This window comes from Eucyclogobius newberryi, unplaced genomic scaffold, assembly GCF_026437365.1.
Source record: "Eucyclogobius newberryi isolate DKJ021-1_F unplaced genomic scaffold, fEucNew1.0.hap1 SCAF_6, whole genome shotgun sequence".
Lineage (NCBI taxonomy): Eukaryota > Metazoa > Chordata > Actinopteri > Gobiiformes > Gobiidae > Eucyclogobius > Eucyclogobius newberryi.
The window spans coordinates 31,100,736-31,127,813 of record NW_027316278.1 but is presented as its reverse complement, the minus strand read 5'-3'; the positions used below and the strand labels follow the sequence as shown (position 1 = coordinate 31,127,813).

At 41.3% G+C, this 27,078-nt stretch overlaps 1 protein-coding gene and 1 long non-coding RNA gene across 5 annotated transcripts in view; one reads left to right on the top strand and one right to left on the bottom strand.

Annotated features, from left to right (window-relative positions):
• Positions 1–27,078, top strand: part of grid2 (glutamate receptor, ionotropic, delta 2) — a 788,159-nt gene that overhangs the window by 59,384 nt on the left and 701,697 nt on the right. The window lies entirely within an intron of this gene.
• Positions 13–546, bottom strand: LOC140346453 (uncharacterized). Its single transcript, XR_011924322.1, has 3 exons — positions 493–546; positions 301–420; positions 13–233 (listed from the first exon to the last, which is right to left on the bottom strand). It is a non-coding gene; the product is annotated as an uncharacterized lncRNA (long non-coding RNA).

The following is a 27,078-nucleotide window of genomic DNA, read 5'->3' as shown; positions in this document are numbered from 1 at the left end:
GGCAGATTCCAGTTTCACATGTAATTTATTTAACAGGCTATTAATTTAATAAATACTTTAACACAGGCTTAGGTAACAACACAGTTCGTATCAGTTCTTTATGCGTGGATGTATAGTCTTTTAAGAGTCCAGTGGATCTGGACAACACAGGGCACAGACATCCATATCAACAGAGGGCAGGGCAAGGCAACGGCTCCAGCGCACACCGCCGCTCCAGAGAGTTTAGGTTACATCTGAAAAGAGACCTGGTTAACGCTAACCTGAACACTAGGCTACCGGCATATCACGCTCAGGACGTACCACGTTAGCTGCCCGGGACCACGCGTTGTGGGGCTATGACAGCGAGACCACAACAATCCCGAGTCAGCAGAGATCACATCGGAGCGTTAACAAAGCGGCGCCAGGTGACAGGCCACGGCACTAAACCACAGAAACCATTTTATGAGTAAAACTACACGATCGAATTGCATTAGCATAAGGGACAACTACTACCTGGAGAGCGGAGGTACGTGGAGCAACACCCAGACCCAGGAAGTGCGTAGGTCAGAGGATGAATGACAAAACGGAACAACATTTTATTGGCCAACGGCCCTAATGATTAGCCAATAGGAAGTGGCATGGTCTGCCCGCAGGCCATACTGCCACATCTTGATGAATTAGACAGCGTGTGTAAGTCAATGTATTTTGCATTTTTTTCATCTAAATTTTTGCTAAATTGTCCTGTATTGCGGCCCAGTGTCTGTAAAATCCAAACGCCTTCATCAAACTCATTCTGCTCATTCCAGCACTTGCCGTACCAACTTTACTGAAAAAATGTAATACAATGATGACACTGAGAATTATAAAGACTTTATTGTACTTGGCCAAGGGAAGAATGTGGACATTTGGAGCTGCAAAAATGTTCAAAGACACGTGAGTTGTTGTCTTTTATACAGCGAGGGCTATGGCGACTTGGCACGTTTAGCTAAATGCAGTTATATTTAGGGCGAGTTGTTACGATTGAACATCTTTGAAGTCCATAGGCCCTCATCAAACCCATTCCCATTTAAGTGCTTGCGATCTCAACCCGACGTACGCAAATTGGAAGCTGGCAGCGAGAGTTTATAGCCTCATTTGAACTGATTGTTAAAGTCTTTGTGGTCTTGTAGGCTCAGAATCAGGACTGGATTACATTAACACTCTTTAACCATAAACCAAATCATTTTCAGTGAGATACTACAGATAAAATGTCAAAAAGTCTGTTTAAAGCCCTTTAATGACCCTTAATGTACACTTTTAGTTCAAACGAGTCCAGTGTGGAATATAGCATCAATACAAAGGGTCTCGTATGCTCTGGGTGCACATGAGTCCCATATGATAATGCATTTTCCTGTGTGCTGTGTTTGTGGTTCTCCTTTGCTGAAAATAGAAGCACAATAAGAGAGAGAGAGAGAGGATTAGGAAGAAGCAGCTGAAAAAAATAATGATATTTTCACAATTGCAACACAAATAGGTCAGGAAATTGCCAAGATGCTCAGTCAACAATGAAGCCAGACTCAATATGGAAGCTGAGACGTTGTCTAAGGTGAAGCGTTGGAGAGGATATACTTCTGTCCTGATGATCTGTTTTCATTCAAATACTTGTACTCTCCATAGTTTGTAATGGTGGTTAGCATTGTCAAAAAGTGATATGACAGCATTTTATTGAAGCTGAATCACAATTTATATTTTTATCACGATTCATCTAGACTCGGTATCTTCATCCTGCCGTGAAGAGGTCACCAAAGTCATCTGCTTCGTTGCTGTTGGTTAAAGTTATCCGTCACTCTCACAGAGCATAGTTAAGAGCGTCCAATAGGAGGAGTGGGCGGGGAAAAGTGTCTTTGTTTGAGCATAGAAAATGTGTGAATCTCAATATGGCGATGTTATCAAAATAGCTGATTGTAGCGGTTAAGAGGTCACGATTAGATGTTTATTCACCATATTGTCCAGCCCTAATCCCAAATTATATGTTTGGACAATGTTATACCTTTTTGTGTTGAATTTATAATGTTTGCGTCATTGAGACATTCACAAAATTGATAGGCATTTATTGTAGTTGTATTATTAAATGCTATATTTTCACTGTAAAACCAAATCTACCAATATTACAAATTAAGTCTTTGACCTCATTACCTTTGTACTACAGACTCAAAATCCTTGTAACTAATCCTGCATTGGTCCAGGATTCGGTCCAGTTTAGCGCTGATGTCCTCGTGGTTTGGTCCTGTTCTAGTCCAGATGTATTCATGGTCCAGGTTTAGTCGCAGTATAATCCTGATTATCATGTCGTATAAATGCAAGTGCAACCTGTAGTTCAAGATTAGAAAAAGGATTATCTGACACCGCATTGTGGTTGTCCGCTGCTTCTTACAGGGTGAGGATAAACAACTTCAATCATATCAAATGGATCGATCTAAGTGGATTAAAAGGTCTTGCACGCAGGCAAAAAGGGAAAAAAAAAGCAACCTTTATTTTCAATGTAGAAAATTGGTTAAACCTTAAGGTCCATTAATGGAAGTGAAATACAGTCGGAGTAGCACAAGGGCAAACAGGAGGATACTGGGCTGTGAAGAGCTTTTATTGACATTTCTCCAGTAGTTTATGCTAGTGTGTCTAACATATAGTTGTGTGTACGCAGCTTTTTGTTCCTCTGGTTTGCTTTCTTGTGCCAAACCTTTTTCTTTACTCAATTCTTCAAAATAACCACTGTTCTGCCAATCAATGTGTTACATCCTTGAGATTTTAAACCTTTTTTCATCTTATTCTAAAGCTATCGTGCTGTATTAATGTTTCCTTTAGCGTTAACTGCTCATGTTTACATGCAAAGCTTCACAAATCTTCTCAATCGCATCAAAACCGCAATCACGAAAGCTGCAATTTGGAATGAGCATGTTAGATCTGACTCTCTGAACCGAATCCTTCTTATTTTCACACATATATCACAAATCTAAATGCAATCGTAATACTTTCCCCCCCACAAAGTTGTGCGGCTCTAGGTTTAATCTTTCTAACGTTTCAGGAACCATATGGTCTTTTTTCTTTCATGTATTTCCATAAAACTACTAAGGACTTTTAAGGCAATAATGACCGTGATAACTTGGTAATCTGCTTGGCTCAGGACCTCTACAACATGGCTTTAGAAGATCTATGCCGCTCCCTCTTTTTACGCTTCTGTGGTCACTCTTTACATATCGGAACATCTCTTGAAATAATTTATGGACTTTAAGGCTTTATGTGCTCGTGCTGAAATCTGCCTCCTGTTCTCTGGGAGTAATGGCAACATAAAGCAAATTTACAACCATGACACGGGCAGAGGAAGAGGGACACGTAAAGATATATGTGTCCACTGTGAACATGCATCTACTGTGTTTGTCTATGATGAAGTGGCACTGGCGGTGATGGAGGAGTAAGATGGAGCAGAATGGAGTCGTTTGCAAAGGCTGAGTGGAATTGGTTTGTAATGGATTTTCAAGATAACAAAGTATGTCCAAGCCACTGCAGTGAGAAATGCAAAGGATTGGATTGGTAATATGATTTATATAAACTCTTTCTGAAGTAATATTTGCTGCCTTTCTAGCTAAAATGTTATTGGTGAGTTTTCAGTTGTTCTTCCAGAGGGCAGCAAAGTGCATTTCTATTTTGATGGTTCTAAAATAAGAAGGCTTTGTAATTGGTCAGGGTTTCTTGGAGAAGGAACAAATACTTTAGCCCAAGGCACGCCGGAACACTTTACACGCAGAAAAAGCCGCCTTCATAACCGTCTCTGAGCACAGCAGCGCTCGACCCCGCACCACTATTGGAACTTGTTGAATTTGCCCGCAGCGAAGCAGCAAAGCAGCTGAAATCACATGCTCTTTGCACTTCTGCTGTAAGTACAGACAAGTCGCGCTGCTAAAAACTTTGAGGAGAGGCACAAGAGCTGCAGGAGACGCTGTAGGAATGTGATGCGTGTGAGTGATTGGTGGTGGCGGTTTATGAAGCAGATTGGCAGCCTGGCTTCTGTCAGTCTTGCCCAGCAGCTCTCAGTCTCTTTAGTGGCACTGTACAGCTTTAATACATTAGTGTTTGAGGTGAAAAGAGGAATAAGCGCAAAGATGTGTCAGCAAACATATCGTCTTCTGCAAACATGTATCGTCTTCTGCAAACATATCGTCTTCTGCAAACATATCGTCTTCTGCAAACATGTATCGTCTTCTGCAAACATATCGTCTTCTGCAAACATGTATCGTCTTCTGCAAACATATCGTCTTCTGCAAACATATCGTCTTCTGCAAACATGTATCGTCTTCTGCAAACATGTATCGTCTTCTGCAAACATGTATCGTCTTCTGCAAACATATCGTCTTCTGCAAACATATCGTCTTCTGCAAACATGTATCGTCTTCTGCAAACATATCGTCTTCTGCAAACATGTATCGTCTTCTGCAAACATATCGTCTTCTGCAAACATATCGTCTTCTGCAAACATGTATCGTCTTCTGCAAACATGTATCGTCTTCTGCAAACATGTATCGTCTGCTGCAAACATGTATCGTCTTCTGCAAACATGTATTGTCTGCTGCAAACATGTATCGTCTTCTGCAAACACGTATCGTCTTCTGCAAACACGTATCGTCTTCTGCAAACATGTATCGTCCTCTGCAAACATGTATCGTCTTCTACAAACATGTATCGTCTTCTGCAAACATGTATCGTCTTCTGCAAACATGTATCGTCCTCTGCAAACATGTATCGTCTTCTACAAACATGTATCGTCTTCTGCAAACATGTATTGTCTTCTGCAAACATGTATCGTCTTCTGCAAACATATCGTCTTCTGCAAACATGTATCGTCTGCTGCAAACATGTATCGTCCTCTGCAAACATGTATCGTCTGCTGCAAACATGTATCGTCTGCTGCAAACACGTATCGTCTTCTGCAAACATGTATCGTCCTCTGCAAACATGTATCGTCTGCTGCAAACATGTATCGTCTGCTGCAAACACGTATCGTCTTCTGCAAACATGTATCGTCCTCTGCAAACATGTATCGTCTTCTGCAAACATGTATCGTCTTCTGCAAACATGTATCGTCTTCTGCAAACATGTATCGTCTTCTGCAAACATGTATCGTCTGCTGCAAACACGTATCGTCTTCTGCAAACATGTATCGTCTTCTGCAAACATGTATCGTCTTCTGCAAACATGTATCGTCTTCTGCAAACATGTATCGTCTGCTGCAAACACGTATCGTCTTCTGCAAACACGTATCGTCTTGTGCAAACATGTATCGTCTTCTGCAAACATATATTGTCTTCTGCAAACATGTATTGTCTTCTGCAAACATATATTGTCTTCTGCAAACACGTATCGTCTTCTGCAAACATATATCGTCTTCTGCAAACATGTATCGTCTTCTGCAAACACGTATCGTCTTCTGCAAACATGTATCGTCTTCTGCAAACATGTATTGTCTTCTGCAAACACGTATCGTCTTCTGCAAACATATATCGTCTTCTGCAAACATGTATTGTCTTCTGCAAACATGTATCGTCTTCTGCAAACACGTATCGTCTTCTGCAAACATGTATCGTCTTCTGCAAACACGTATCGTCTTCTACAAACATGTATCGTCTTCTGCAAACATGTATTGTCTTCTGCAAACACGTATCGTCTTCTGCAAACATGTATCGTCTTCTACAAACACGTATCGTCTTCTGCAAACACGTATCGTCTTCTGCAAACATGTATCGTCTTCTACAAACACGTATCGTCTTCTACAAACACGTATCGTCTTCTGCAAACACGTATCGTCTTCTACAAACACGTATCGTCTTGTGCTGTGTTTTGTGATGAAGTGACCCGGCTGGAACAGTGAGAAAAAGATCGCACAGGGAAAAGTGATGGATGAGAGAGGGAAAGACAAGATCAAAAAAAGAGACGCAGCAGAAAAGAAAGGATATGTGCAGCCTGTCCAACACTGTTCATGAAGTTAATAAACTGCCCGGGAGCAAAGTATCATGCTCATCAATCACTCACAGAATGGGACAGAGGAGAGCTGGAGCGAGGTAAAAGAGGAAAGTGGGAGGGAGGAGCGGGACACAGGACGGGACCGGGTCAAGGTCAATTGAAGGAGAGAGAAAGGGAGGGTGAGAGTCTAAAAGTGATGGAGAGAAAAAGAACACATGCGAGGAAAGAGGAAAGGAATAAGCCCACGATGGAGGTGCTCAATGATCTAGATGGAGATTGAAATCACCCCAACTGACATCGTCATCATACTGTAGTGTTTTTGTTATTGGGCAAAACTCTTCACTGACCTTGCCTGTGTGATTTTTTTGTTGCTAGACATGCTTGACATTGGGACTAGGACTGCAGTAAAAGTCATTACTCGACTAAAGACGAGCCTCGTGCATCATGGCAAAGTGATTCTACACGATCCAAATGTGAACAGCCTGCAATCTAAAGGCTGATGCTGTTTCATACATTAGCTCGTTTTTAATAGTAGCGTTAGCATCCAAACAGTGCAAAGTATGAAAAAATGGGCTGTTTTGGCGACAGGAACCTGGGACGAGTAGCTGTCATTCTGGTGACAGCTAACTGGGATCCAAATAAATAAACGACAATTAATGTTTATTGACGTAGTAATACATTTGTCTTGATTGAATGAAATACAAAGAAACCAAATCAATAAACGGAACAAGACGCAGAAGCGCACAAAGCACATGAGAGTAATGAGTTACTTGACAGCCACAGTTTCTCCAACAACTACTGTTTCCCTGTGGCGAAAAACACGTCTTACATCCAACATAGTGCTGGACAAATCATCCAAAAATGTAGCGGGCCGCAGCAGTTTGACAAGGACATTTTGCTCTTGCCACAAATGCCACTTTAATTGGTGGACGTTAGACAATAGTGCTGGAAGCTAGATATTGACTCTTAATAATGGAATGGACGTTAAAACAGCAAGGGTTGGTCTGCACCGCCTACAAACGGGTTTTTGTTTTGCCGTCCTGTTAAAATGAATGGGACAAAACGCTACCATTGTAAACACATCACTTCTGGAAAGGTTTATCGCACAACATAAGTGTGTATGGGAGAGAAACGGAGAGAAACGAAGGAGAGAAAAGCAATGAGATGAGTAATGTACACTGAAAAAGTATCCCGGCCTCGAGTGTAGGAGCGTCACATTTCTATAGTACAAACTTGTCCCTTGTGGTCCCGTGAGAAGACGTGGCCTCGTCCCAGCTCCCTCGCCGCTCACCTGCCTCTCTGATAAATTAGCTTCTATAAATCTAGGTGGAGCGCTGACTGTGTAATGAGGAGCGTGGAGAGAATCGCTGTAAAATGAGCGTTAAATTGCGCGTCATGCTCCTGGTCCTGGTGTGTGGCGCTCTGACTTGTCTGGGAGTGAAAACAGCGTGGGGCGCAGATGTTTCGTCTCATTTTGGAAATTCGTCTAATATCTTTCCCTCTCTCTCTCGCGTCTAATAATAAAGGGCCCCTAACCACCTTGACTGCGCTCCCCGCGGCGCGTTGTTAGCGCAGGAGAGGAGTCGTTGACGTGCTAGTCCCACTTTTTGCTGGCTGAATAAATGTTGTTTCCAGACACATGCAATCAGCGTTGTGTTTTTTTTCTCGATTTGATTTAAAGCTGCTGTACTTTCAGTTCTGGTAAATGCGATGTCTTTAGAATCTATCTGAGAAAGAAAAGGACGTATTTTTGTCCAATCAGGAGTGTGGTTGGAGTGTAGTTGGATGAGAACTGTGTGGAAACAATTGCCTTTGACTATCATAGAGACTTAAAAAGAGATATCTTAAAACACATTCTTCACTTATGGTTCAAAATTGGGTAAGTAGTTAGGTTGTAGCACATGTGAAGAACTTTGTTACCACTAAGTTTAGGGTTCTAGTACACAAAGCCCTGCCCAATAAAGCATAGGAAAAAAGTTTTTTTTTTCACTTGTGGTCACCAAAGTAAATCTATAGCACAGTGATTACGATTTTCTCCCTGAATTGACTTACTTCTTTTGTGTTTAGTTTATTTAGTTTATTAGTGGAATGTAACAGAATGTTAATTTTGACAAAAAATGGCATACTTGCTCTGATAGGGCAAGACATTTCTAAAATGATCCATGAAAAGTACAATTTTGTCCTATTTCTGGAATCAAAAAAGCATAAATAAGCATTTCGTTGCTAGTTTTAGTCTCTTTTTCTTTTCTTTTTTCATACAACCCTGAATGAACAGCAACAGTCAATAGTGTTCACCGCTTTTACAACTTGGCCTTTCTGCACTTACTCACTGAACATAGCATACAGCATACTTTATTTTGCCGTTTGCATATTGCGGTTACAAGCTAACTTTTTTTTCTTCGTTTGCTGAGTGAGGCAAAGCAAAACAGCTGCGGGATCGTCCGCCGTGGTTTCTTCCTCGATCTCGGGACATGAGATCCTGTCCCATTGAAACTTGGCTATCCCGATGCACGAGCAGTTTGTCCGTCCGCACCAGCGACCACCGCGACAGATGCTGAGATCGGACAAGCCGCGTCGAAGCCGTGCGGGATATATTTAGCCGGTGCTGCACCCTTGGAGGCCTCTTAATAATTGAGAAGGCATCTGCTCCAATTAATGCGTCCCTCTAAATGGAATCCCTATTTAAATTTTCTGTAAGTGGGTCACTCCAGTTCTCACTCTTCTCCCTCTCTTGCTCTCAGCGGTGCAGCAAGAAGGAAAATGAGCTGCTTTCTACTTTAAATGCTTTGTAGGCTTTCTGAAACATCAGCCGGGATATTTTGCCCGGGGTCTTTCAAGCATGCACACACAAATCAAATTGCAAACTACCTGAGAACTTCGTGAGGCTGCGAAATGGAGAGAACGTATCGCTCATTGACAAAAGCTCGTCAGGACATTTTTTTAGAGAATGGCATGCACATATACTGAAGAGATTTTTCAATACGTTTGCAATCATAATATGGACTGCAAGTTGTGAAATTGCATCTTGGCGAGCTCCGAAATCTAACTTTATCAGAGTTTTAGATATTGCAATTTTTTTTTGTGCGCGGAAACTTTTACAAGATTTACAAAGCTCCAGATTGACAAGAAAAGTGGATTTCTACATGGGTGATAGTGAATCAAAGCTTACTATAATTAAAGTATAAATGTATTTTTTGCGTTACTTATGGTACATTTTACTTTAGTCTCATAACGATTCAATAGCTGCATTAGATTGTGTGTTGCATGTTGGTTTATTGCTTAGGTCAGAGAGATGATCCCAACACGTTTTTGCGTCTGTTTAGAAATGTTGGAAAAATAAAGCAGAAAAATAAAATGAAAACTTAAATTAAACCGATGATTTACGGGTGTTTATCACATTGGCAACAGTTAATTAGCCTGCTGTCATGTACAACAGCCTCTCATTACGTAGAGCGCAACATGTTTTCACCATTTAACTGTCAATAGCAGTATATGTAAAAATGAAGTAAACAGAAATAGACTAGATTGGTAATATTAGGCCTATTTTCAAGCACTTTCAAGCACATACAAATGAGCTATCAGGGTTTTCAGCCTAAAACCAGCAAACGCAGGCTTCTTCCACAACCAGCAGCGGTTACAAACCTCTCCTCCGTTTTTACTTCCATCGCAAAGACCCGCCAATGCCGCGTTTTTCTGTGCGTATGGTTTGGAAAGAATCGAATGGTTCCCCCCCGATTGCGATACGCGACACACGGCTCACGATACGATGATGTCACGATTATGCGATACACGCGGTAATCGATATTATTGGTCATGATACATCACTATTTTTTCAAAGATCCCAATACATTGTGAAACCGCGACCTGCACAAACTCGAAATGAAATGCACCCATTTTAAACATCAAAAGGATTAAACAAGCAACAAAATTGTAGTGCGGTCGCAAAATAATACCAAATTCTACCAAAAAATATGATTTAATCTGATTCATTTTTACGACTTACTGTTATAAGAGGAGACAAATTCCAAAAGCAATACTTGCCAATTTAGCGTCCTCAATTTTCACGTGTGAGCAGGACTTCTATTGACTATATTTCTTCCCCACAGTTCAGCACAGCCAACAACAGATTATATAATGGGTCATTGGTTCCTTGAACTTTGAGAGCCTTGACGGTCGGAAAGCACTTTATAAATGTTGACCCTTTACCATTGTGACAACGAAAGAGCGAACGAGCATTCTACAGGTGAGACTTTAACCACCACCGCGCAAAAGAGCCACAATCAGCCCTGCATCTCCACTTTACCGCCACAGAACCACAGATCGCTCTCTTGAAGACAGTCCGATGTACGATAAACAGAGAGAAGAGATGGTTTGGAAGAGGTGTGAAGGAGGCCATTTGTGGAAAAAAACAACAGGATACCTCTTTGAACAGATACGGTGGTTCAAGGTTTGATCTGCCATCTCTCTCTCTCATCTTAGGGTTAGGGTCTCTCACGTTGGCTTTCTAGTGCACTTATGATCATGCACTAATTAGGTTGCCTGCTTCTCTGCTCACGCTCTGCTCGCTCGCAGGACTCACATGCTCTTGGTGGTACATCCCCCACAGGATTCAGAAAGTGGGCTCACAAGACGCCTGCACTGCAAAAGATAAGTAAGACTGTACCGTTGTTTGGGCTAGTCTACTTATTTTAGTACGAAGTCGACTAGAGACGTTGTTGGTTGACCAAAGACATGACCGATGCATTGATTCATTCATTAACTAAAAAGGAAGCGAGACGTGGCACGAAGAGCTCTCGAAACTATCACACACTTTATGATCTGAGAATGTGTCCGACCCAACTGCACTCCATAATATCCAGGGCATTTTAACCTCTCTTCTTACGAATGAATGTGTTGGTGCGATTGTTGGCACAGTTTGGCAGTCGCTTTTCCGTCAGGCAGACTCTGGACAGGTGTAGCTAAAAGAAACTAACCCCCTCTGAGAGTGAAAAAATGCCACGGATTAAAAGTATGTGTAATTTATGTTCATTAAATTGTTGCGAAAAGCCATTTTTACCTTGTTTTTGGAAAGAAAATTGAATTGAAAATTGAGATCGATCGATATGAGAAAATACGATATTTTTCCTTCTCCATATCGCCCAGCGCAACCCCTACCCCTATCCCCGCCCCTATCCCCGCCCACATGCCAGTACTTGTGATTATTTCAAAAGTTAAGACACACAAAGGGGTCTAAAATGTCATGGAGCCAATTTTCGAAAATGAAAACATGAAATAAATGTCAATCTACTATTTACTATGATGGAACTTAATCATAGTAATTATCACTTCTGCAGTTTTGAACAGGAAGTCAATGGACCTGTTTATAATATTATTAAGACGTTTCAAATTATTATTGCAGTTTACAATGGAAAAAATGTAAAATGATGATCTACTTACTTTATAGTGCGATGCTAAGTACCTGAAAGAAGCACAATATGTCTCCTTTAATAAATAATGCAATGTTAAGTACATTAAAAGGCCGTATTATAAGTTCACAGCATTAATAAATCTAAATACTCAAATCAAAAGAATATAAGACATCGATATAAGACATAATATGCTTTTTTTTTGTTATTTGCTTATAAAGGCACAATAGAGTCAACTGTTGTCCATTTTAACGATAATTATTCTTAGTATAAAATGGTCCATTAACCAGACCGACTCTCCCTGTACACAAACTGCTGCACCTCCAGCCATGACTCTGTAAAACTGATTAAGTTTGCGGACGACACCACCCTCATGGGGCTCATCTCGTACAGGGATGAGTCCGTCTACAGGAGGGAGGTGGACCGGCTGGTGTCCTGGTGCAGCCGTAACAACCTGGAGCTCTACGGCCAGAATACGGTGGAGATGATCGTGGATTGTTCTACACGGCCATCACTGAGTCCATCCTCACCTCCTCCATCACCGTGTGGTACGCTGGAGCCACAGCCAGGGACAAACAGAGACTACAGCGCATTGTGCCTCTGCTGAGAAGGTTACTTTGGATTTTATCAAAAGTATCTATCTCCATGAAGACTCTTGGGCAGTCAAAACCACCGTAACTGCATAAGTACGTTAAGTCCATATTGTGGAAAATCCCAGGCAAACAATTACATCTCCATGGAGACAAGCAGGTGTTTTTATATTTTGCTGCTATTATTATTTATTGTTGTATGTTGCACCTTAATGCCAAAGCAAGTTTTTGAATCCTGTTCACGTCAATGGCATTAAACCCCTTTCTTGTTCTGATTTCTGATGATGTGAAAACAGACATAAAAGGGGGCAATGCAGGACAAACGTACATGAATCACGCAAAATAGTGAGTTCAGAACAAACAGGAGAACGCGAGCGCTCTTAACTGTATCTTCATAGCTCCTCTGTGTGATATTTTGACTCTTGTTGGTGCGCAGATCTGAGCGATGTATGTTATTGTCGTCTCCCTGTGCATTTGGGTGTGAGTTAGCTTTAGCTCTCGCAGATGTAAGGCTAAAAATAGTGGCGGCGGCGGCGAGATGGAGTGTGCTGGGCTCACTCATAAAGCTCTCCTTTGGACCAGATGAATAACACACTCCACATTGTACTGCTTTTGTCTTCAGTCGACTTCTGCAACTCCATTTGAACTCCGCCGTGGCCCAACACTTGTCTCTTCTGTGACAGACAGCAGCCGGAGTATTTACAAGTGTTTTTCCTGCCAGAATGACCAATTGTTACTCTGTTATCACTTAATTGGTGACACTTTATCATAACTACACTTTTTATTGCCTTGATAAAGCATGAACAAAGAGTTAATTCATAATGAACAAGAATGATTCATTAAGTAGCTGCTTAAAGCCCCAACAATGTAAAAAAAATATATATATTAAGTGTTCGTTCCCAGTAGGTTCTGTAGCAAAAGAAAATGTGATACTTCCAACTGCATAAACGTTAATGTTAAAACTTTTATCCGCTTTACTTAATTTTATTAAAACTATATATCTCCGTAAAGACTCTTGGGCAGTCAAAACCACTGTAACTGCATAAGTACGTTAAGTCCGTATTGTGGAAAATCCCAGGCAAACAATAACATCTCCATGGAGACCAGCAGGCGCAGAACCCCGACACAAAAAGTTACATTGTGCACCCTTCAGTATTGAGTCTGTAGATTCACTTTTACTTATGGAAAATGCTCTTCTTTGGCGACAGGTTTTGGAAAAGAGCTGGGGAAATGCAGGCGTGGTTGAATTTACATACGGTATTCAGGATTAGTATTAATATAAGAAGTAAAAAGTGAGTGGTGGATTAAGGTTATGTGTCTGACAACTGCTTTTGTGCCACATTAGTCGTCGTCTCCTCACCTCCTCCGTGTCTGCATCAGTGAAGATGGAGAGCTCCAGCCTGTAATTTGAAATTAGCATTCAGCCCGGCCCGCACCCTGGCACAATTCTGTCTCATCCCCACGTTTAAAATGTGATGGCTGCAGACAGGGCGCCGAGTAGAGGAGACGTAAAAGAGGAGGAGGAGGAAGAGGACTTAGAGCCGGCAGAAACATGGCTGACTCACGGGGCCAAAGCTCGACTGGGAAACAAAACAGCGGCGCGATCGAAGCAGACTCCCGGGCCAAAAGGGCCAGCCGGAGTTCAACACCAGATGGGTTTTTTCTGCTTTCGTTCCTGCTCTTCTAAAACGCTTTTGATTAAAGATTTATAATGCTATTCTTTATTTATATTGTAAACAGTAGTAGCCCGGATGGATGTGAGTTTACCAACATACACAGGTCAAAGCCTTGGAGAGGAGCAAAGATGCTTTCAGGGAAAAAAGGGAGGGAAATGTTTTATGTTGCTCTTTTGGATATATTTCTGTGAATAAATAGGAAAGTGTTGACAGCCACACTTTTGAAATGATAATACCACAGAAATGGAAAGTAATTTAAAGGTGTTTACTTAGTTTTACTGACTTAGAACCTTCCAGGACTGACGTGTTTGGAACAGCTCCACACACAGCCTGATACTGATGTAAACTCTGTATAGCATTCATTTTAATCAGGCCACATAAAACATAAAACATTTCAAACTGTTGTGGCCCGGCATCTTTTTAGTGCATTAGTGTCTAGCATATTGTTAGATTTAAGAAATGTATGTATTACATGGATGTTAGCTTGTATGCTAATGTTAGTGATAAATGCTAACATGAACAATCTACAGTGCACAAATGACAGCTTTATCTACAAACACTGGAAGAGTCAATTACTTACCTTGAATGCAGTTTTTTCAATCGCTTTGGCACATTTTCTTAAACTTCTTGTAAATCTGGCAAAACTAGAGCAAAACAAGTGGTAAAACCGTTCAGAATGTTTGTGAACAAAACTTTAAACATTCTACTTAAAAAGACACTTTGTGGTTAAGCTAAAGACAAAATATTCACGGTCCAGAGAAACACTTTGAGACGCGTGTGTGAGAGTTAGAGACCTAAAGGACCATCACACTGTTTCTGTTGGTTATATATGTATAAAATATTACGCAAATCATGTATGTAACAGAAAATGAATGACTTTTTATCATCTGATCAGAACTGTTTCAGACAGGGACAATGGAGTCTTTACGTCGTGCTTTCTACTCCTTTTATAGTCGGACTCTAACATGTTTTCTTATCGTAACTCTTGTATGTTCTAATAGGGATGTTCTTTGTTTTGGCTCAGTTTGGAGCGAGTAGGTTTGTGGTTCAATCTTCTGTAATTCGTGCTGTGATCGTGTCCTATGTTCAAGTGCTAAGCGTAGCACAATTAGCAGAGCCAACTACATTGACCATGATGCATCAGTGCAGCCAGCATTACTTTACACATTCTCCTGCTTGAACAATACTTCACCATGTCTCCAAACATCTGTAAATACTGATCTTGGTCACTGTAGAAAACATGGGAATCTTGTTTACCAAACCACTTTGCCTGTCAGTTTTTTTTACCCTTGGAACATTTTAGTTTTTCACCGAGAGAGACAATTTCTGTTTTGTTTCTTATTGAAATTTTTTTCTATCCTTGAGAAAATAAATGTGTGTTTTGAAATATGGAAATGTTTTTGTTCTTCGGAGTGTTCGGCACAGTGTGTAATCTTTCCTCTTTTGCAGTTCTGATCAGAGCTTCATAATGGACTCCGATTTGCCAGGACAAGACCTAATGCAATCGTTCTGTTCGGTTTCTTTTATTACTGCCGTGAAGTGCACATGGATGCGCCCGCACCGAGAGCCAGGTCTCACGCCACAATAAAGTCAGCCTCACATTCATGTAACGGATTAGGCCAATTAAGAGCGCTGTCAGTACTCTGCAGCCAATGGTAATGATCCACGGGGCGGCGGTTTCTACTGAGATGGAACGTGTGCGCCGAGCGACCAGAATGAATCCATGTTCACTGCCTCGTGTTGTGGCTACAGAGTCCAGGCTTTTTCATCTCTCCAATCATCGGGCCGTGTGTTTATAAAAGCGATGATTCAGACACTTCTTTATCGTCCTTTGTGCAAGCAACTCAGCGTTTGTGACATAATATACATATATAATATATCTGTATTTACTTCCACTGCGAATATTCCGTATTTTTACATAGTTTTGGTCGGGGTGACGCAGTGACCCGTTCATCCATGTGCTGTTCTACTGTGTGACTCGTCCACTTGTACATGGCCATGTTCACGTACAAGGCTGAACACAAGCAATGTTCACCCAGCGGGAAAGTGGATGAGAACGAAGGGGAAATGTTTGTTTAATAGAACAAATCTAAGAACTAAGGGAGCAGAGTTTGTCAATTAAAGGAGTTTAACTGCCGAACAGAGAGCTAAAACCAGCTGCTTCTATTTTTCAGTTCAAGACCACTAAATAGAATGAAAATATAAAAATGGTATGATATAGTTAGAATGATAGTGGAAAAGCATGAGTTCATTATGGATTATGTTTTCTTTTACAGTTATCTTATTCCGTCACAAAGTTTTGTCGCTTTTTTTTTTTTCTGACCAAATTTTAAGGTACAGTACTATTTAATCCACTTGAGTCAATAGATCAGCCCTTAAATAATCCTTTGTTGATATCTAATTCTAAACATGATTTATTGAAGTTTTAATGAGGCGAAATTGGAAGTTTGACGTCAATTTACAGTATCTAATATGTCAACAAATTGAAAACATTTAAACCTGGTTCTATCCATTTCCCAGATTTGAATGTCACAATTATGTAACATTTTGGCCATATTTTCACATAAAATGCCTTATTTTTATATGAAAACATGACATGATTAAGACGTTTTTTTTCTCTTTTCACTTGCAGAGTTTTGCCTTAACGAAAAACAAAAATGATCACGTATGTCTCGAAATGATCTCTAGAGGAAAAAAACAGACTTTTGGACACAACAATATCTTTGTGCAGATTCAAATTTTCAAACAGCTTTTTTCCAAATCCCGGATCAGGTTAAAACCACCAAACTGCCCTTCCTCCATCCGTGAATGACAACATAAGAAGACTCTGTAAAACACCCTTTCTCCATCCACACACCAAACAAACACTCTCAGCCCTCCGAAAGTACCTCCATCTCTGCCCGATAAAGATCAATAACCAATGCATTTCATTTCACACTCGCCCTGCGTACAGTGTAGCGGGGAAGGGACTCCCAGACGTTATTCAAAGCTACAGACACAGAAGTAAGCAGAATCCGTTTGCACCCGTCCCGTACACTCTTGGCGTGGGCGCAGGGTCCTCGGGCCACCCACCTCGCCGCGGTGATGAATAAAACAAGAGCCACTGAGCTGTGCGAGTGGGAGTGCGCGGCGCTTCTGCTGACTCCTCGCCTTTTGAAAGTCGCTGGCCGCTGCGGGGCCGGCACTTTTGGCAGAGGGGGCCGGCGTGCACGAGCGTTCTGCCCGGCTAACTCTCGTTTCTGTGTGCAAAATGTGATAACGACTGGGACAGGACCGGCTTACAGGCCACATGTGCGGAGCGGGCCGGGTTTGGGCTCATGCAAACTATAAAGAATGTATATATACAGTGTGCAGTGATGAAGGGGAGGAGGTGGGTGAAAAGTGATGGCATTGGGTATTTTATTTATCGTGTTTTCCGGATTATAAGTAAAAAAATGCGACTTATACTCCAGTGTTTTCTTCTCTATTATGCATTTTTTGGCTGGTGCAACTCCGGAGCAACTTATAGTCCGGAAAATGTGGTGGTAGGGCTGAAAGTGGATTCCTCCTCTCTTGGTTGTCTCCTCTCTCCTCACCCACTTGTGCCCTTTTACCCTCCTTGGTCCTTTCCCATTGGCCCTGAGCTTCCTCTTTCCCGGTGGTGCTCCCTCGTCGCCTACATGCTTTCACGGCTCTTCTATCTCTTTAAGAGTCACTCTACTTTGGCCCGTGTGACCTCCACCCTTCTCCCAGCAATGCCCCAGCTCTGACTTTTAATCAAGTAAACTGGGGCCGTAGCCCGAGGACCCCCACATCCATCAGCAGGGACCCAATGCATTCCATTAAGGCCAAATTGACATTTACTTCAAAATGTTTTTGCATTCACTACACAGCTTGTAGTACACTGCTGCGCTTGTCTCACAAATGCACTCAAACAGCTCAATACAACTGTGTTTGTAGCAATACAAGCCACTTTATGTTGCATGTCCTTTTGGGGTACAATATGACCCTGGAGTTAGGAAATATAGACCCTTTAAAATGTCACCAGAATATTCAAAACTCCAGCATTAGAACTACATTTTAACTTATTAAATGCAAATAGCTTTAAGTCCATACAACACTTTTGAATTCCTAAGGTAGAATGTTACTTTGCTTTTCTTTATCAAAAGATGGATTTGGATTTGGATGAAAATATGTATTTCTAGCCTCAACATTGTATTTGAGCTTCACAAAAGTATTATTTGTGGTAACGTATGTAATAATTCGGTGGGCAAAACAACAACCTATTGTGTTGTCAACATTCATCTATGTCAGTATTTGTCTTGTAAAACCTAAACATAATTGGATTTTTCTTCATATGCAAAGTGTCTGTTATAATCTCCTAATACTTAAACTAATAACATAAAAGACAATCGTAAATGGCTCTGATAACACTCACATGTATCTGAGTGCTTTCCATCTTGATTTATCATATTTTGTGATATTCGTTATGTTTTTCATGATTAAACACATTCTTAGCGGCCGAAAAGCTAAACAAACGACAACATTTGAATTAATTTAGCAGATTATTGGACAACTGCAACTGGACCAGCAGCTGCATCTCCCATCACCACCAGTCTCTCTCCATGTTGAAGTGTCTTGCCCAAGGACACACAATAGTAGACAAATGTTGTAGCTTTAGGTTGAATAAAACTACCCTTTATTTTAAACCATTATTAGCTTATAATATGAATACTAACACGTGTCAAGAAGCTGGTAACCGTGTTTTATTACTGTGGTGTAGTTAAATGAAATCGCTGCAGGTGATCGTATAAGAGAAGGAAAAGTAAGGTGAAATAGTGAAATGATGTCTGAGGATAACTCTTTCTGAACCACCGGAGAGCTAAAGAGCGCCTCCATCTGCTCCTTAACGCTCCACAGTTTGGGAGCTCAGCCTGGAGTTCTGCTTTAAGTACAGCCACGTTTACACAGCTTTTGAATGTCACAAGGGGGATGTATTTTACCCCCAACCACCTTCTCACTGAGCTATAGTATGTGATATGTATTCAAACGTTGCAATGTACTTTTTGAGATGATTAACATCACGACCAAAATGGCGATAAAGTCCAATATTTTGTTTCTTTCTTCTACCGCTCCTCAATATATGACCTGCTTTATGGCAAGATAAAAAGGCACTTTACATTTAGGTTTTGAGGAAAGGCTGAACAGAAAGGACTTTGTTTTGCTGCGAAAATTGTTACATTTCTTATAATTGAACTAAAAAAAAGATCGGTAATTCAGTTTGAAAATTGTCACTTTTCTTTAAATATGTCGGTGTAATCCCTCATTCGTCCAGGAGTGTTCCATTGTAGAAAAAGCTTCAATTGTTTCATCTGGACTCAGTTTAGAAAAAGCTAGACGTTTCGACTTCATCCAAGAGTCATTGTCAATAAGCGAATTTAGGCCGGGAACTCAGCTATTTATAACCCTCCTGCAGTAGAAAAAAATGGTTTGTTTAAACTGAATTTAAAAAAAATACAATTTCAAAAAAAAAAAAATCACGATTATCTTTTCTTTTGTTTTATTTTAACCTAAACAATTACAGTCATTGATTAGCCTGATCATCTTGACATTCCTGGATGTCATGTTGGCCCAGTGACATAAAAATGTTTTTTTCATTCATGCTTGAGAGACTTACATTGTGTTCATGGTCATTTAAACCTAAATTGAAGCTTGTTTAGAAAATAACTCGTCCATTTCACTTTCTTGAGATATTCTCGACGGTTTTATTTATCAAACATCTAGGTTCTAACAAAAATGTTAGAAGCGAAAATGTGAATGGACTCGAAAACTAACAACACAAACATTGCTTTCCCTTATTTAAACGATCACACTGCACGTACGTTAACTCTTTATGAACATTTTTTGTACCAATTTTGAACATTTCCAACACGACGGTTGCGACATCATATTAGTTCCACCTCCCACCTCTGCCAGACTCCAATTCTGAGCAGGACCGAGCCTCACTTCCTTGACCCGATCTGCCCTCCTCATATAGACTGCTTGAGTGCTCTCTCCACCTGCACTTCTCCCTGTCACACGCAGGTTCATTCACAGTGGAAGTATATCAGAAGATCAAACAGAATGGGATGGAAAGCAGGTCTGCACCAGGCTGCGGCGGCCTTCATGGGAACTGTATCCAACAGAACGTGTTGTGTTGGTGCGTTACCTCTTAGTAAAAATGTTCTGTCCGGCGATCTGAGTTTCTACGGTTCAAGGACAAAATGTATGCTTGTGACATACATTTGAACAAGTGTTTTATCCTAGACGGGTGAGTTTAAGCTGTTTTTTTTTCTTCTTCTTCATCATATTTAGTCAATTCTGTTCAGTAAAAGGAGCACTTTGCAAAAGAAAGAGCCGCGTGAGTCACTAAGCGAGCGCTGATTGGCTGCTTCACGTTTGTGTCTGGAAAAGCTGTTCTAAAGCGGCGCTGGATGCCACAAAATTAAATAAAAAATGTGAGTTTGTCAATACTAGTGATGTGCCAAATGATTTGTGAGAGCGAGGAGTGAATCTGTTCCCGACAATGACAAACGACAAGACAGAACTGATTAAAGCATAAACCAGCAGAAAACTCACGAGCAGAAAATACAAAACATAAATGGGTACGACACAAAAAAAAACAAAAAAAAAAAACACCAATTTATGTATTAATTTAGTCTATTTCTTTACACATTTTTTATTCATCATCACAGTTATTATTCTTTTATTTTTAATAAATCAAAATCACCAATGTATAACTTGTATAACATTTTAACATGCATAACTCATTCCAGTCCACTCAGTCACATATTATTTTCTTCATAATTTCCAAGATCTAGCAGTCTTTGGATTACTCATTTTCTGTTTATTATAATTATTATGATTTGTGTTATCTTTATCATCATTAAAACCACCATTATGCCACTAAGTATTACCATTATTATTCATAATTTCTTTTCAGTAAAAAGAAAACGGCATTAAACATCTAAACACGAGAAAGAAAGCTCAAAAGGAGTTGGCAGTTAAATACATTCTTGTAACAGCTGTTGATGAAGTAAATAGAATATAAACACGAGCATACAGTACATTAAATACCATCTCATGAAGAGAAATTAGGACCGTTGCCAAAGCGATTAACTATTCAATATCTTTTGAATGTGAAAAGTCCTCAAAAGCTCAAACTTTAATGAATAGTGAATCAAAATATTGTTGATAATTATAAGGAAACAGAAAAAGAACATACCGTATTTTCCGAACTATAAGTCGCTCTAGAGTAAAAGTCATGGTGAATAGGTGTACGTATGCTAACGCTAACACCTTCAGCTACATGAGGCACAGACAGAACTGTGGTAAGTGTCTGGTATGTTAACGTAACATATTAACAGTTATTCAGATAACTATAGTATAAAGAACATGCTAACAAGTTTACCAAAGCATCAGTTTTACCCCAAATCACTAAATCCATTGAATTCTTCTTCCTCTGTGTCACTTCTAAACAACTCCACAAACTCAGGAGGTAGAGGAAGTGCAGATTCTTCTTCTGCGTCGCTTAGAGCCAAGAGCGCCCTCTTGTGGTTGTCAGTGTGAAAATACTCAACATGTGAAATGCGGTTGCCAGTGTTAAAATGACGAACAAAATTATATAATAACGTGTTAACAATATCACATATAAGTCGCTCTGGAGTATTAGTCGCACCCCGGCCAAACTATGAAAAAAAGTGCGACTTATAGTCCAGAAAATACAGAATAAACAATTGCGATTACTATTTAAGGATGGTTGTGGAGACAGGGACACCACTTTCTCAAATCAATAGCATAAATGGAAAATAATGAACTGCAACCAAACCATTATTATTGACGTTATTGAAGTTCTTAAAATGTTCCGCCTGTACTTTACAATATAAGAGAGGAAACGTCAGTGACGCCATCCGCTCTCAGTCGATCATCATTCACTCGGGGCTTGGCAGGGTGCGGGTCTCTCCATCTTCTGGCCCTCAGCCACCAGCTCCACTGTTTTCAGACGAGCCTGGCCCTTCTGCAGCTGAGTCAGCCCGAGGTCCATGCTAAAACGGTCCTTTCGCTGACATGAAGGAGCTGACATGAGGAGAAATACACCACAAGACAAACGACCCTGTCAATTCTGCCCCTGTCTATGAGCTGCACGGGCTTGAGATGGCTGTGACTTTTGAGAACATATTGGAAAAGCTTTTGAAATAATATGGATGCATGCGTGGGCTTACTTGGATTAAGTGATGACCTCTGCTGGCAACAGTGGGGATGGAAGACAATAATTGACGCTCTGTAGCCGCCATCTTTGTTCAGGTGGATATTACTTCTACGCTGTTTTTATCTATAGACTTTTTAAAAATTGGTTCGCGTTAGTGTGAATAGGTTTGAATAAACTAATTGGAAAACATATAGACATAAGATAGCACATTGGACTCCCGTATATCAAAGGGCACGCTTGTTTTCAGGGATGTTCATGATTAACCGATTAACTGATTAACCGCCACTATGTGCTACACAGGATAAAGACATTTAACTGGTGCGTTTCTACTTGCACACAATTGCGCAAACAAATGTGACGTCTCGGTCGGAGTGAAAAAGGTCGCTGAAACTCCAAAACAGTGGTTTTATCTCAAACCTTTGTGACACTGCAGTATTTAAGGACAAATCTTAATCACACATGGTTTATTAAATATGGATTTCATGTTTATTTAGCTCTTTACATTAGATGGGAAAACTATCGCTCTTTTATCTGCATAAGCTAAGGTAAGCGGCTAACATTTGCGACTTTACATTGGGCCTCTTGAATAAAGAGGGATTTCTTCATAACCACTACAACAGTGCATCAAAACAGCGTTTATAGGCGCTTTCATTCAGCCGTGTTGTGCAGACTTCAAAGACCTACCGCTGTCACTGCTCGGCGCTTAATCTCGTAATGCAACATGCTCTAATTCTGACTCGTACAGTAAAAAACAGCATAAACAAATCACTGCATTGACCATACCAGTTAACTGCAAAGGGCTCCAACTATCTGTAAAAAAAAAGAAGTAAAACGTGCATCCCTAATTGCGTTTTTCGATTTTTCTCCGGATACTTCACAGTCAAAGATCAAAAACCTGAAAGTCCATAAACAATCAGTGGACTCTTTCTGAGCTCGTCTCTGGTGTAATTCTGTCCCAAAAAAATCCCCATTAAAGCATGGTAATCATGTTGCCTAATTATATTCATTCATTTTCTACCGTTTGTTCCCAGGGATCGGCTCTAGTAGCCTAATTATGGCCTAATTACATATATACTTATAAAAAAGCAAAATAAAATAAATCATCATTGTTGAGAGCAGAGGTTTGTGCAAACACTTAAATACCACGCTGGGAATGGAGATATGATTTTGAAAGTGTGTCCAAATGTAGTATTTTGAAAATGTGAAATACTACAGACAAAAACATTTAAGAAATCCAATAAAGCTAGAATATGGCAGGGATTAACATTAAGGTAAAGGAATGCTTTATTTTCTCTTCAGAGAAATGTGTTGCTCTGCATCTGAATCAACTCCAGATCTTGTCCTTGGTTTGGTTAGGACTTCCGTGCTGTAGGATTGGTCTGCTGTACACGTATCTGAACGAACCCAAAGACACGGGTAGAACATATGCACAATGTGAAATCAAAGCGCACTAACCATTCAGCCGCCGTCCTCTCCTGGCTGCAAGTGGTCCAATGAGCCTGCCCCCCTGCCCCCTCTCCAAGCCAAACTAGCCTGACCGTCAACCCTCCAATACAACTAGAAAGCAGTTTGTCTGCCCAGGCCGGTCGGAGCGGTGGCGAGCGGCGCCCTAAGTAGCAACAGGAGGACAATAAACGTCCCGCAGACCGGGCAGTTAAAGGGGAAAGGTATGGAGCCGAACAGCAGAGGAGGGAACGACCTTCACACAGAGCGGCCTGACAGCGTGACAAAGAACTCGAGTGCCACTGAACTATGACTGCAAATTCTTCCCACCGCACGCCTCCTTAACGACGGAGCAAATTAATTTACACGGCTGTAATAAAAAAGGGAGGGTGGAGAGGGCAAGATTTTTCTCGCAACAAATGAGCTTACCTGGGAGACGCGCGGAGTGGATGGATCGGGTGTCGTAGCACTGTCAAGGCCTCCGAGCATTTTTCACGTGAATCCTCATATTCTGGAGACGGATATTTGTCAACTGTGTAGTACAAAAACACAGCACATCAATGGCGACGAAAAGGGATGACTGTATTGTTTTTCGAAAGTCGTTTGTCCATCCTCCAACCTGGCAGAACAGTAAACGCTTCACCCACGATCTGAATCTGAATTTTGAAATGCAATATATTGTTACAGAAGAATATAACGATATGATCACCCCAATTTTACAATCTTTGGACTGTCTCCAGGTTCTTTGATGTTTTATGGCCCTTCAACATCTCCGATCTTTTCTCGATGTCTCAAAAACGAAGCAAAAAATAAGAGCGGGGACGATCTTTTTCTGTTGCTGGCCCCAACACATTGTCGTATTCTTATTTGTGTCTTCAATACTTTGTTTATTTTGTGTGTTCTACGAATACATTTGGATTGGAAGCGTTCGTGCGACTTTAAAACATCGGAAAGCAGACTTAACGTTCTGATTCGTTCACTCTGCACCCGTCAGTCCTACCTAGACATTCTTTTCAACCCAAGTGCGCATCAAAAACACTAACACGCCGCGTACAAAATAGATTAAAAGACAGGATTGTAAAAGTTTTTCAGAACAAGTACAATCTGTGCCACGATCCTGCAACTTACTGCAACTGAAGACCGCTACAGCCAAACCCGCGCCTCTTTTTCCTCCACACCCACACCATTTGTGCCCTGTCCTCCCTAGTGTCAAAGTGCGCTCTCATCTGCTGCAAATAACCGTGCTTACTTGTTAGTGTGTGTGGACGTTTGACACTCCAGTGCGCCTCAGCTAGCCTCCCCCGTTCGCCGCCGTCATCAGTCAGCGCCTTGCTTTTCATCGTCAGTCTGAGACCCGAGCTCTTAGGTGCAGCAGCCTTGTCACAAATGAGCCATAAGTTAGTGTGTGTGTGTGGTTGTGTGTGTGTGTGTGTGTTTGTGCGTGTGTTGTCGGCCCGTGTTTTTTCTTGTGGTCATTATCGCTGTCGTTATGTCAGCGGCTGTCACATTACGGCCCGGCCCCGGGTTATCCACAGGTGCAGAGTTTGTTTAAGCCGCCGAGGAAAGGATCAGCTTTAGTGCCGCGCCGCTGTCCGCGAGGCCGTTGTGTTGTCTCCATCAAAAAGAGGGATGGAGGGCGGAGCAACGAGTGAGAGGGAGGAGAGACGGGGGAGAAGGACAGAAAGGAGAGGAGAGAGTAAAGGGGATTAGGAGAAGAGGAGCGTGAAGGCAGAGCTAGGGAAAGAGGTGGGTGAGAGGAAAGGGAAACTAAAGAGGAGGAGAGTGAGGAGAGAAAGGTGAGAGAGGAAAGAGAGAAGAAATTTGGGAGAGGGAAAAGAGGAAAGAAGAAGAGAAACGAAAAGAGGGATAACAAAGAGAAAGAAGAGAGTGAAAAAAAAGAAAAGGAAGAGGGAGTAAAGTAGAAAGAGGAGAGATAAAGGTGAGAGATGACTGGAGAAAGGAGTGAGAGAAAAGGAATGAAGAAGAGAGGGATTGAAAAAAGTAAAAAGAAGAGAGAGAAAAGGAACGAGACGAGTGAGAGAAGAGAGAGTAAACGAGATTAGGAGAAGAGGAGCGTGAAGGCAGAGCTAGGGAAAGAGGTGAGTGAGAGGAAAGGGAAATTAAAGAGGAGGAGAGTAGGAGAGAGAGGAAAGAGAGAAGAATTTGGGGATGGTGGAGGGAAAAAGAAGAGGAACAAAAAGAGGGATAACAAAGAGAAACAGGAGAGTGAAAAAGGAGAGAAACGTGGAAGTTAAGGAGACAGAAGAGAGAGTAAAGAAGAAAGATGAGAGAGAAAAGGAAAGAGACGAGTGAGAGAGTAGGGAGTAAAAGAGTGTAGGCAGAGGGGAAGAGAGGAAGAGAGTGAGGAGAGAAAGATGGGAAGAAGGGAGAAAGACAAGACAGGAGGGAGATGAGGAGAGGAAGGAGAGAGCAGAGAGAAAGAGGAGAATAAGGGAGAAAGACAAGACAAAAGGGAGATGAGGAGAGGAAGGAGAGAGGAGAGAGAGGGAGAGGGGAAGAAGGGAGAAGGACAAGACAAGAGGGAGATGAGGAGAGGAAGGAGAGAGGAGAGAGACAAGAGGCAGAGAAAGCGAGAGAGGGGACGAGCCACGTTTCGACCGGCTCTCAACTGTGTTTTTCAATGTGTTTTCCTCATAAATAAAATCTAGATGTGACTTTTTTTAGTAAGTCCAAGTTTGTGGCGCCTTGAAGGAAACGTTTAGGTTTATTGTCAGCTTTTACAGCATTTATCTCACGTTTGCGCCTCCACACAGCATTCAAACATCTCTTTATTTAACGCACTGGCTTTGACTATTGTTAGCTGCATTATACACTGGAAATATAACATTTTCAGTCTTGACATGTGTGGCGTACGTCGATAAACAGGAAACGGCCGACGCTAACGTGCGCTAGCTTAGTATTGCTAAGTCTGTCTGCTCACCATATGAAGGAAATGCGGCAGTTTATCGCAAGATTATGTCAGTGTTTGGTTAGGAATGATCTGTTTTGTCTGTAGTTTGTCATCTTGTTTTTGCCAGACAGCTTTGGAAGCTACTAAAACAAATATGGAGAGGAAAAAAGAGACGCAAGGGAAAGAGAAGGTGGAAAGAGGAAGACATGAGATGAATTTGAAAGCGAGAAAGACTGTTCGGAGGAGAGAGAGACAAAGGAATTAGAGAGAAGAGTAGGAGAGAAAAAGAGGGAGCAGGAAAGACGAAAGAGTGAGTGTAGAGAGACCAGGGGGGAGGAAGAGGGCAGGAGGCAGGTACACAGCGTTAGATGGAGGGGGATTTGTTGCGCCTCGGAGCTGTGTCACCGCGAGCGCGACAGATGGTGAGCCCAGAAGTGTCCGTCGGCTCCGGTGAAACATAACAATTTTACTGTTTAATATCTGCGCTTTTATGGACAGTTCAAAAACCCACACCGCTACTCGTTTGGAAAATTAAAATGTGAAGAACTTGGTCAAAGCGGCATCGGATTTCGGAGTCGCATAACGCCTACGAGGAAGAGCAGCAAGGAACGTGATCTGAGTCCGGGGGCCCGATAGTACCACCAAAAATCCAAAAACATCTAAGTAATCAAAGCTTTTTCGATGGCCAACTGTTTATTTATAGCACAGTTGGAAGATTTAGCATTTGTGTTTGATAGTTGAGAAGTTGAAGCTTCTTCCAGTTGACATTTCAAAATAAAAGCTATAGAGTAAGGCATAGAGCTCTATGTGGGTGGTGCTTGGCCTTTTTCAGTCTCTTTAACAACTGTAATTCAAA